The sequence below is a fragment of the Callorhinus ursinus genome, unplaced genomic scaffold (assembly GCF_003265705.2).
Source record: "Callorhinus ursinus isolate GAN/ISIS: 27379988/994484 unplaced genomic scaffold, GSC_fseal_2.0 scaffold79, whole genome shotgun sequence".
Classification (NCBI taxonomy): Eukaryota; Metazoa; Chordata; class Mammalia; order Carnivora; family Otariidae; genus Callorhinus; species Callorhinus ursinus.
Window position 1 is genome coordinate 2,567,063 of NW_027397141.1, and position 11,656 is coordinate 2,578,718.

The following is an 11,656-nucleotide window of genomic DNA, read 5'->3' on the forward strand; positions in this document are numbered from 1 at the left end:
CCGCGGCATTGGGAATGCGTCAGGGGATGAGTGTCGTTTGCGGTGTCTCCTGGTGGCCGCACCCCTGCACGGGCACACCCCATGTTCCTTCGACGAGGGCACTCTCCCCTGACCAACGTTAATGTAGGCGGTCTCCTCTTTCTGATTAGTCCCTGACCTTGGGCTCTGCTCTTGGCCTGTTCAGTCCAGTTTTAACAAGAGCCCTGTGAGGTCAGTTTAGGGAAAGTCCCAGCCTTGATATGGGATTGAATCCCTCATCCCTCGCTCCCATATTGTGTCTTGGGGGGCCTACCGGCAGAAGAGCCCCCCCTGCGGCCCTCACGTGTCCTCCTAGGGACTTTGTTTTGTTTTTTTTTTTTGTTAAAACTTTAGTAAGTTTAATGTTGGAACTGTGTGTTTCCAGACCAACTGGCACAATTTACATCAAGTTGTGTACTTATTCCATTTTGCAATGACATCATATACACGAAGATACATCTTCAATAGCAAGGAAGTCATAAAATTTCTGATCTGTACTTTCAGGTTTGTCCGATCATGGTACCTCGGATAAGGATCGTCAGCATACCAGTTTCGCCTCTTCCAGAAAGACGTTGTCATCTTATCTAAGAGCTTACTCTGGGTTTTACTGCAGAACACAAATTCCCTCGAGCGCTTTTTTCTTGCAGCCGTCTTTTCCCATAATTTTTTCTCACAACCAGCCTTCCTCCTCAGCCACAGGCCAGAATGAAGTCGAAGAAACCTATAGACGACAGCTTTCACGGTCTTTCTTTCCCCTTTCCGTTCTGCCTGGTAGCTTCAGGACATTTGGAAGCAAGGGGGCCGCTCTGTTGAGGATTTGCTGTAGTATCACATGTCAGGTTTCTGACACGTGTGCTAAGTCCGGGAGCAGAGGAGACCATTGGTGTCTGAAGAGAACTAAAATGTCGGGTGGACGGCGCAGAGCTGAGACACATTCTGGACACAGGTTCGATAGGCTGAAGACCCCCAGATGTTCAGGGGCCGGAAGACTCCTGACCGGCCCTCGCGGTGGCCCTCGCGGCACGAGCAAGGGCAGCGACTCCCATCTTGCCACACCCCCCTCCTAGGAACTTGGAGCCCGCTGACCGCACCTGCTCCTTGGTATGAGTCTCCACCCACCCTTGCCGCACCTGGAGTTGGGTGTGATCTCTGTGCCCTCCTCCACCTTTCCCAGGGGTTCCCCGAATACCGTCTTCCTCTGTCTGCAACAAGCGTGTGAGCTACTTTGTTGTTTAACCCCCTTTCTGCTCTCCTGTTTCTTTTTTGCTCAATGACTTTCCCAGTGGGCTGATCCCCGTGGCTCATTCTTGCCTCCTAATGTGGCCTGGACTTTCCTCCCTCCTACGTCCTCTCTCGCCGGCTCCGACAGGCCGATCCTCTCTTCAGACTCCGGTGTCCGCCAGGGTCCCAGCAGGAGAACCGAAGCCGCGCTGGTTGTTTGAACAGACGCAATTTAGTCCAAGGAACCGCTGTCAAATATGAGGCATTGGGGGGCCACCGAGGCAAAGTGTGCTGAGGTTTCAGGGCAAACCTGTGGGGGGCTCTGCTGCCAGGCCTGGGAGAAGCAAGCGAGAGGTTGGGCTCTCAGAATGGGAAGTGGGGGAAAGCCTTGCTGAACGGGGCCGGGACGGCCACACGGTGGGGTGGGGGGCACCAGGCTGCGGGCAGCTCAGGGGCTCTGAGGACGCTACCCCGAACCTGGGGCTCAGCCCTCTGGGGCCTGGGCACGGCTGCAGAGGGCTTGCTTTGGGAGTGTGGCGACAGGCGGGAGGCGGAGCAAGCAGCCCGTGCCAGGTGGAGGGGTGGTGGGGACAGAGAGCCCCCCTCCCGCCTCCGGGGTCTGTGTGTGCGCGCCCACTGTGGGAGCCAGCGGGGCAGCCCGTGGCGGAGAGCTGAGATGCACAGGGCCCGGGGCCCCACAGGCCGAGTGAGTGGGGGCAGAAGCACGGAAGTTAGCCCCAGAACAACTATGGTCCTTTATAGAATTAGCAGAGCTGAGCCCTGCAGGTCCAGGTGGTCACCCTTCCACCCTGGGAAACACCGGTGCCGTCCTCCCACCGTGGAAACGGGCAGCATCAGGGAAAAGTCCTCGCAGCCCCTTCCGCCCTTCTGAAGGGGTTCGGGGATGGTCGTCGCAGAAATGATGCTGGCTTTATTTTACCTATGCGTGTTTCGTACTCTTCACGTGTGCCCGCTCACTGGTGCCACGACGATCTACAAAGTTGCTGCTCTCATTTACCAAACATATGATAATTCCCCAGCTTCCCAGAGTAATAAATAATGTTGCTATGGAAACACATATGCGTATTAGTTTTCTTCATTCGATGTGCTTCCTTCTCTGCACCCTTTGCTTCTAGATCACCTTTAGCCTTACACTGAAAATACTCACCTCCCAGGTGCACGTTTCATGGGCCAGTCCCCGCGAGCCTAACCTCTGTCTCTAGGCTTCCTGCCTTCCTTGGTAACCCTTGCGACTGGCTGCTTTTCTACTGGGCTCCTTAGTCCAGCTTATTTCCTTAACTCTTCTTTGAACCCATGTTTTACTTTACTGCCTTCATGTCTAGTCCATTTCCTTGAGCCCAGAGGACCCCCTCTGCCAGAAATTTTTCTGTGGGGGTAAGGCTTCTCATCCCTGACAAATGGGCTCACAGTCCAGGCAGAATTGTGATGAAATTTAGTGCTTGGACAAACCCACAGGCCTTGTTCCCTAGGGACATCTCTGTTTTCAGTAATTTGTGGCTTTAAAGATTGGGTTCCATAATTCATTTGATGCACTGGTTTTCTGGAGTAAATCAAAAGAACAGGAAATGAGGCAATGAAAAACGTATCCCTTTACATCCAAATGGATGAAGCCGCTTATAAAACAAAAATTTCATGTAAGATTGATTTTGCTGCCCCCACATAAGATATGGCAGACAACTAATTACATCAACAAATATTTATTTGTTGGTATCTGCCTCTGTTCTTTTTCAAAAATTACTTCTCCAACAGAAAGAATTTTTAAGTTTTGCAGAGTATAGGTAAAAAAAAATACAGTGGGTATTTTTAAAGATAAAGCAAAGCACCTCCTACTTCTAAGGCCAATGTTATTTCAGGCTTTATGGAAGATCAACAGAGTTCTATTCCTGTCTGTTATTTTATATAATATCCAGTCAAGGGCACTGAGAAAAACACTCATTGGTATCCCCAGGGTAAACACATGGGGGAGAACACAGATTTGTAAAACATTTTGTTTTCTAAAAGTCCTATTTTGCCTCATTATGACTTACACCAACAAAAATCACTGAAATAGTTTACTCTTCAAACACCTATTGCTTTTTTTAAAGCAGCTCTACTCGCCCATAGGATATGTTAGGTTTGTGTGTCTTCCGCTCACACTTGCTGTTGAGCTGGCAGGTCCAACTCCGATGCTGCCCGGGCCCAGGGTTACACGCCGGGGAGTCCGAGAGCCCTCTGAAGTTCCGTGCATCCCAGGAGAGTTTTCTTAGTGTCACCGGATTCTCAAAGGTGATGCTAAGAAACCCAGTGCTGGTGAGACCAGTGTGAAAAGCCTGTCTCAGAACTTCCTGTTCATGCCCTTGCTGGAGATCAGAAAGGTGTGGGAGTCTTGGCCCAGCAGCCCTGCTGAGGGTCTGATAGTGGCCAGGGGCGGCCTGGTGGGGCCAGGTGGGGCCTGGTGGGGCCAGGTAGCCGTCGCCGGGCTCCATGGAAAGCATGCTTTGCTCCTGGTTCAGAGGCGTGTTTCCATAGGGCTGCATGCAGGAGCAGCCGGGGTGAGGAGCGGGCAGGATGGGGACCCCAGGAGAAGATGGGGCTGTGGGGGCTGGGGGTGAGCAGGGGTAGGTGGGGGAACCTGAGGATGTGTCTGCAGAGGGGCGCCGTGGAAAGGACAGAGCAGACAGGGAAGGCAGGCAGCAGAAAACCATCGGAGGACGGGGCAGGATTGTGCTGTGATAGGCAGACTGAGCAAATGGGACTCAGGCGGAGTCTGTTCTGGAAGAAGGGACTGCAGGGCGAAGGGTCTGAGCAGCTGTGACGGGAGACAGGAAGGTGCTGAGGCCGGATCTTCTCGGGTCCCCGTTCACCTCTCCGAGAGCCGTAAACAGTGCCACAGACGTTGTAACCACCACAACCCCCTTCACTGTGAAGGGGGTATTTTTCCTCTCAAAGTACACTTTCCTCCCTAACCTTATAAGCACAAAACAAAAACACACTTGAGTTTAAAATGAGACCCGAGAGAAGCCGTCCTGCAGCTGAAAGAAAGCTGTAATTGCTGAACTGGCCCAGAACCTAAACGGGAAGACCTGTGGCAGAGTCAAAGTGCAGACAACTCATGACGGGAAAGAAGCAGAAAGAATTCATGGGAAACTAACAGAGGATCCAGGATGTTAAGAGACAGAGAAGTATTACATTCACGGCGTCAAAGACTTCCCTCCACTGAAGAGAGATGAGAGGTCGGATTCTGAAGAGGCTCATCGAGTCCCAGGCAAGGATGAGGATAAAGCCGTGTGCAGGCACACGCATGTGCACACGCATGCACACACAGGCAAACACGTGTACTTGCACACACACATGCATACACGCACACACAGGCACACACGTACTTGCACACACATTCACACAGTGCACTTGCACAGTGCACAGCCACACACATGCATGTACACAAGACATGCACATGCACATGCACACATGCACAATGCATTTGCACACATGCATGCAAGCACAACACATGCACACACACCTCCGTGGTCACACGCACACATGTGTGCACACACGCCACACACGTGTACACACAGCACACTCACATGCCCGCACACACGGCCACATGCGCACACATGTGCACACACGATCATACATGCACACATGCACACACGGCCACATGTGCGCACACACAGTCACACATGCACACACATGGCCACATATGCACACGTGCACACACACGGTCACCCATGCACACACATGGCCACATGTGCGTGCACACACACGGCCACACGCGCACACACACACAGTCACACGTGCACACACATGACCACATGTGCACACTCACGGTCACCCATGCACACACATGGCCACATGTGCGTGCACACACACGGCCACACATGCACACACACACAGCCACACGTGCACACACATGACCACATGTGCATACATGTGCACACTCACGGTCACCCATGCACACACACGGCCACATGTGCGTGCACACACACGGCCACACATGTACACACACAGTCACACATGCACACACATGGCCACATGTGCATACATGTGCACACTCACGGTCACACATGCACACACATGCGCGCGCACACACGGTCACACATGCACACACACAAATGCATCCTGATCATATCCTGATGAAAGTACTGGTCTCTAACAATAAGGAGAAAATCCTACAAGTTTCTCCACCAAAAGAACAAGTTATCTACAGAGGGCAATAGCACCAAAGTAGCCCAGGACTCCCTACCTGCACGTCTGAGGCTGGGAGACAGTGGGGGGCATGGCCATCTACCGAGAATGGAGGACTGCAGCCTGTAACTCTCGGCCCGGCCAAAACACCAATCACCAGTCAGGGGGTAAACGTGTGTTTGCAAACATGGCCCCACCAGAGGGACATACTTGAGACTTGACTCCAAGAACCCACGGAGTCGAGGACGCATGAAGCGGAGAAGAGGAGGAAACGGTGGTGAACAGATATAGAGATGCCTGCACACACGCACGCGCAGGCCGGCATACGTGCAATACTAGAGCTAAATAAAAATGCCCAGGAAAGGTCTATCCTACCGGTAAAATACTAACGATGGTTTAAAACAAAACTAACTGATTGCAAAGTACAATCGGGGGAAGAAAGGGGCATTGGGAATTGTGGGCCTGAGGGCCGCCGAGGAGAAGCTAGCATGTTCCAGAAGCCGCCCTTAGAGGGCAGGTGGCAGGCAGGCAGGCAGGAGGAAGGAAGAACGCATGGTCTCGTGGACTCTTACTTTTCGATATGGGGATTTGTGTCTGACAATCAGCTAAGAAAGGAAAGGTAACCACTTATTAAATGGAAGATTGTGATTCAGTTTTTAAATTTTAAAAAGAGACAAAAAATGGAATGGAGAGTGATTTGAACAAATCTTTTTTCTTCTTCAAACCAAAGCAATTTGAAAACACAGAGAAGAAAAATAGAAAACATCAATATAAAATGAATAAAAATTTATTTTATTTAAAACAAAATGAGTACTTTTTAAGTAAAGTAAAATGTTTTTAATGAACAAACAAACCAACAAACCAGACACAGGCAAAGAGCCCAGAAAGTAAGCCCCAGTTTATGTTCTTTACACAGTCTAACTCCAGGTGATGACACGAGGTTGAAAATGAGGGCCTGGGCCAAGGAAGAGGAAAACAGGAATGGAAATGGATGTTTTCCCTTCAGAGAAGCTGAAATTCAGGATAAAAGAAGTCATCGGAGAAAGGTGAACCATATGAATTAACTTAAGGCATAATTTGTGAAAAAGATAAAAGTTTTCAACTAACCTGTGCATTGAACATCATATATAACTTGTTAAAAGGATTTAAATTTTAGGGAAACTTCATTTAACATCTGTGTCTCAGAGCATTGGGCGTGTCTAACTGACAGAGGTGGGATGAGATTCAGAGGTTTGGTGGGCAGGCTGGGGCTGCCGAGGGGTGACCCCGGATGGAGCGGTCTGCAGCCTCGCTGTGCTGGTGACCCAGCACACACGTGTGACGGAACGTACAGGAGTATATGGAAGCATTGCCAAGACCCGAACAGTGTCCATGGTTCGGTGAACCACATCACAGCCGTGCCGCACAGAGATGCGCTCTGGTTATGTGGGGCATCGTCCCTGAAGGGAGCTGGCCGAAGTCCACATGGGACCTCTCTATACTAGTTTTGAAACCCATTGTGCTTCTAAAACGATTTTGAAATAAAAAGTTCTTAAGAAAGCACAAAACCTGCACATAATAAAAATAAGTATATAACCTCTTGAACAGAGTATGTGCATCCTTTCACATATATGATCATGGATCAGTCAACGTCTTTAGCCAACTTCAGAAAGCAGAGATTTCTAGGCCCAGCTGCCTAATCACATTCAATGGCCAACAAAGTCTCGATTTCTTGGTCATTAAGAAACATATTCTTAGATAAATATTTGATTGGAGAGGAAATCAAAAGGGAGATTACAAATCTCTGTGGAGGCAATGAAGAAGGAGCTCTTCCTAATAAAACTCAGAGGTCCCATGAAAGCCCTGTTCAGAAAGAAGAAAGGCATTGATCGTTCATCCCAGGGAGTGAATGCTGGCGTTATGAGGACCATCGTGGGTCTGGGATTTTAGCCTGCGCGAAGGCTAATAGAGTTAGCCAGACTTTGTGGGTGACCGTCAGGTTGGACCCTGGGGACCATGGGACTCACAGCCGAGCAGGCAGCATGGGACCCAGTTTTGCTCCCAAGTCCAAGGCAATGCAGGGGTGGGCCCCGGGGGTGGGGGGTGGTGCCACACACACGGCTGGTTTGTGTCACTGCCGCAGAGCCCGAGCTTAGCCACCCCAACCTTTAAAGGGACTGCAAGTAAACTGGCCCAAACTTTGTCCCCCAGGAGACATTATTTTCAGTCTGTAGGTCAGCAGGCAAATGTGCCCTCTGCCTGGGGGGCGGGGGGATGATGTCTCTATGTGTGAAGACGTTTGTTCCAAAACTCTCTAGAAAGGACAGTCAGAACAAAAGCTGTCATGACCTCTGCCCAGCTCCTCAGAAAGGTGAGAGACTCATGGAGGAACGTCTCCCAGCAAACACGAAACAGAGACGTTAGGAAGCTTCTGAGCTCACAATGACGCTTACCAACCCTGCTGGTCTCCTTTGACAGATGCTGGAGCACCGCCTCATGCTGCTGGACACCTCGATGTTGGACTTCTGGCCTCCAGACTGTGAGAGATCAATTTCTGCTGCTTCTAAGTCTCGTAGGTCATGGTGCTTTGTTGTGGTCAGTGCAGCCAACTACTACAGGGCCCCTAGAGGGTTCTTACGGTGGCTCCCGCTCCCGACTGCACCCTCTCTTGCAGACTCCCTGCCTCATCTCCCCCACTCCCTCCTTTGTGCTTCTTGGGCTCAACCCCCAAATATGCCTCCAGCACTGAAGCCCTGTCTCAGGGTTTGCATTTGGGGGAGCCCAAACCAAGGCAGGTGGTTTCAAAAGTGACCTTGGGAAGTGGACACACAGGCAGGGAATCCACACTCGCATCGCTCACCAGCCAGATGGCCCGGCTGCAGGATGCTTTAACGGTCAGGGTTCTCTGGAGAAGCACAGCTGGTAAGATATGTGTAAAGAGATTTACTATAAGCAATGGGCTCATAGGATTATGGAAGCTGGTAAGTCCAATCTGCAGGTGGGCCTGCAGGCTGGAGACCCAGTCGGAGTCAATGTTCCACTTCAAAGGCATTTGCTGGAGGAGTCTCCCTTACTCAGGGGAGAGGGCTGGTGTTTGTGGTCCATTCAGGCCTTTGACTGATTGGGTGAGGCCCACCCATGTTGGGGGAGGGCAATCTGCTTTGCTCAGTCTGCTGACTCAAATGTTAATCTCAGCCAAAACCACCCTCACAGACACACCCAAAATGATGTTTGACCAAATATTTGGGCGCTCTATGGCCCCGTTGAGTTGGCACATGAAATGAACCATCACAGACGCTATTGCTCATGCTGCATGAAGGGGTGCTAACCCTCCCCTTCTTCCGTGCCTCACAACGGCTACACTCCTGTCTGTGCTGGATGGAGTGCAGAGCAGGTGCAAAGGAAGCATTAGTGTGTGGAGCCACCCCAGTGCCTGAGGACACAGAGCAGTGACAGTTGTGAGGAGTTGGAGTCAGCTGTGGTCACTGAGAAGTCTCGGGAGAAAGACGTGACAGTTCAGGGACCTCACCCGTTGAACCCCCCCCCCCGGGCAGTGTGACAAATCATCCATCCCCTGCAGCTAGAGGGCTCAGCACTCATCATAGATGTGCCCAGTCTGCAAAGCAGTGGAGCTCCCCACCTCGACAGACCTCCGGGGCTGAGTCCAGGGCTGGGTTGGGGGAAAGAGTCCCTGAGACCTGGAAGGGGGGCTCTGGGTGGAGATTCTGAGAAATGTGGACTCCTGATTCCCTGATCTCTCCAAGCCAAGAGAAACGGCCCCTCTCCTTTGCTAGGGAAGTGCAGCCTTCCATTGCCTGGGATGTGCAAAGGCCCTGTGGTATGGCATGGGGGCTGTCTTCACTCAAGGCTCTAGACCAACCACTGGGCAAGCATCAGCAGGCCTGGAGGGCACACCACAGCAGCTGTTGAAGGAAGGCTCGGGCCCACACTGGGCCCTTGTGCTTCCTGCTCTCATGACATGAGGCTCTGCGGAGTTGGAGGCCATGCCTCAGGGGAGGCCCGCAATCCAGGGGGATGGGAGTGGAGGGATGAAGCTTAGCCTGCCCGTCCCCTGGTCAGAGGACTCTGGGGCCTGCCCATGCTGGTTCTCAGAGGCCCCAGGAGAGCTGGGCCCCAGCTACTCCCTACCCACCTTTGATTCACTTCTGTCTCTTCCCTGTTTCACTTCCTCCCTTTCTTCATCTGTCCTTTCCAGGATTGCATCCCAAATAAGTTGCTTGCACCCAGTTGTTGGCTCAGGATCTGCTTCTGGGGGAACCCACACTAGGATAAGCTTCGGGTTGATGTGATGTTTCATAAAACAGTGTATTGGTAAGATGTCTTCTGATCCTGTGTAATTTTCAGCCATGTATGTTTATAAACCTTTTTCCTGCCTTGCATCTTTCATGTTTAGTGTTTGACCATATTTATGCCAAATAAATAGGACACTGTTTAATAAAAAGAATGCCTTCAATAACATACCTACAGTAGCTCCGATGAGCTTCATAGAACTGCTTCTTAATGCGTGTTTCCATCTAGATGATGGTCTAATTCAATAACCTCCCCCCACCCCCCCCAGTCCGGAATGAAGGCGACACACTGCTAGGCCAATCGCCATCTGCCCATCTGGCTTCAGGTTAGGGGAGAGACCATCCTCCGAGTACCAACAAGCCAGCCAATGGAATCAGCATCGCTCAGCTGAGCTCAGGTGGGGTTCAGCTGAGCTACTGGGGGCGCTGATGGTGGGTCTACTGCAGCGTTGACCGGGGCTGGGGCTCTGAGGGATAGCAGGGGCCACGTGGGGTGTGAAGCTAAACCCTCTCATGAGAGATGAGGGAACCAGAGGAGACATGCCTGCGCTGAGAGCTGTTCCACACTGTTCTGGGGGGAGTCAAGTAGCATCCACAGACAGGACCAAAATCCTCTCTCGACAACAGTCTTAATTGGCTCCAACCCAACAGAACAATGAGTTCTCCACAGTCCGTGCCTTCTGTAATAGGAACTTGGAAAAATGGTAAGTTTAACCAAATGCACACCTTGGATACTAAAATAGCTCAAACACCTAAAAACACCTAGCTTTGAACAATGTTACTTTCTAGAATGAATCCCTTCCAAGTAAACTTTTTTGAAATAAATGTCCATCCAAGGTAAAAGAATGCCACCAGTAGCCACAAAGCATTGAAATGTTCAGGGACTTCTAAGATCAGTTATAGTGGTTCTCCGTTCTGTGTGGGTCTCCCTTCTGACAATAATTGGCCGCCCAGTTATTGGTCACCTAATGCGACTCCCTAGAGCTGCCTTTCTTTAGGATTATTTGGTTGAGTCCAGTTGAATCTTAGTCTTGTTTATCAGATTATAAGCACCAGACCCAATTTAATGTAATTTGAAATTGTAATGGCTGTATTCTAAATTATTTCTTCAATTCAGCAGTAATGAGAGTAAACAGGAATCTCAGTGGACAACCATGCTTAGGTCAATACCCCTTTGTGTGTATTTTTTTTAAGATTTTATTTATTTATTTAACAGAGAGAGAGAGAGAGAGAGAGAGAGAAACACAAGAAGGGGGAGAGGGAGAAGCAGGCTTCCTGCTGAGCTGGCAGCCCCATGCGGGGCTCGATCCCAGGACCCTGGGATTAGGACCTGAGCTGAAGGCAGACGCTTAACCGACTGAGCCACCCAGGCGCCCCAATACCCCTTTGTTGATAGAGTCTTTGGGCACAGACCTTAATAAAACTCTCACCTGCTCTGTTTGCTGGAAAGCATGTAGAGAAGCTGTCTAGAAACAGGTGATGTGTTGCGTCCCATCTCTCCACCGCTTGGGTGTGGTACAATGAGGACAAGGAGACAAGCTTCGTAAGACTGTAGTAATGATGGTGTGATGTGATGCCAGGAAGGAGCTCTGGTAAAGCCCTGGTGAGCTCAACAAGGGGTAACTATGGCCACCGAGGATGTGGCCGCCTTTTCAATGACTGTGTGTTTGCAAATGTAACTGCTTAGCTCAAAGCTGGAAATCCATGCAATTCACGATTGCCATCGAAGTCCTCTGGACTAACGAAGGCAAAGAAAGAGGGAGTTAAGCCTCTATTTTTAAGAAAAGTTTTATATGGCTTCTAGCCTCTGTCATTAAGTGGACTAAATATGTGCCTGGCATACAGTAGCTCTGCTAATGCTGTTTTAAACTGCCGAAGGCCATCGGGGAAACAAGCAGGGAAAGCCCTCGGGACTGTGGAGGGAGAAAAGGGACACACGTGTA

At 50.6% G+C, this 11,656-nt stretch overlaps 1 pseudogene; it reads right to left on the reverse strand.

Annotated features, from left to right (window-relative positions):
* Positions 1 to 377: 377 nt before the first annotated feature.
* Positions 378 to 1,064, reverse strand: LOC141371588 (large ribosomal subunit protein bL35m pseudogene; annotated as a pseudogene).
* Positions 1,065 to 11,656: the final 10,592 nt, after the last annotated feature.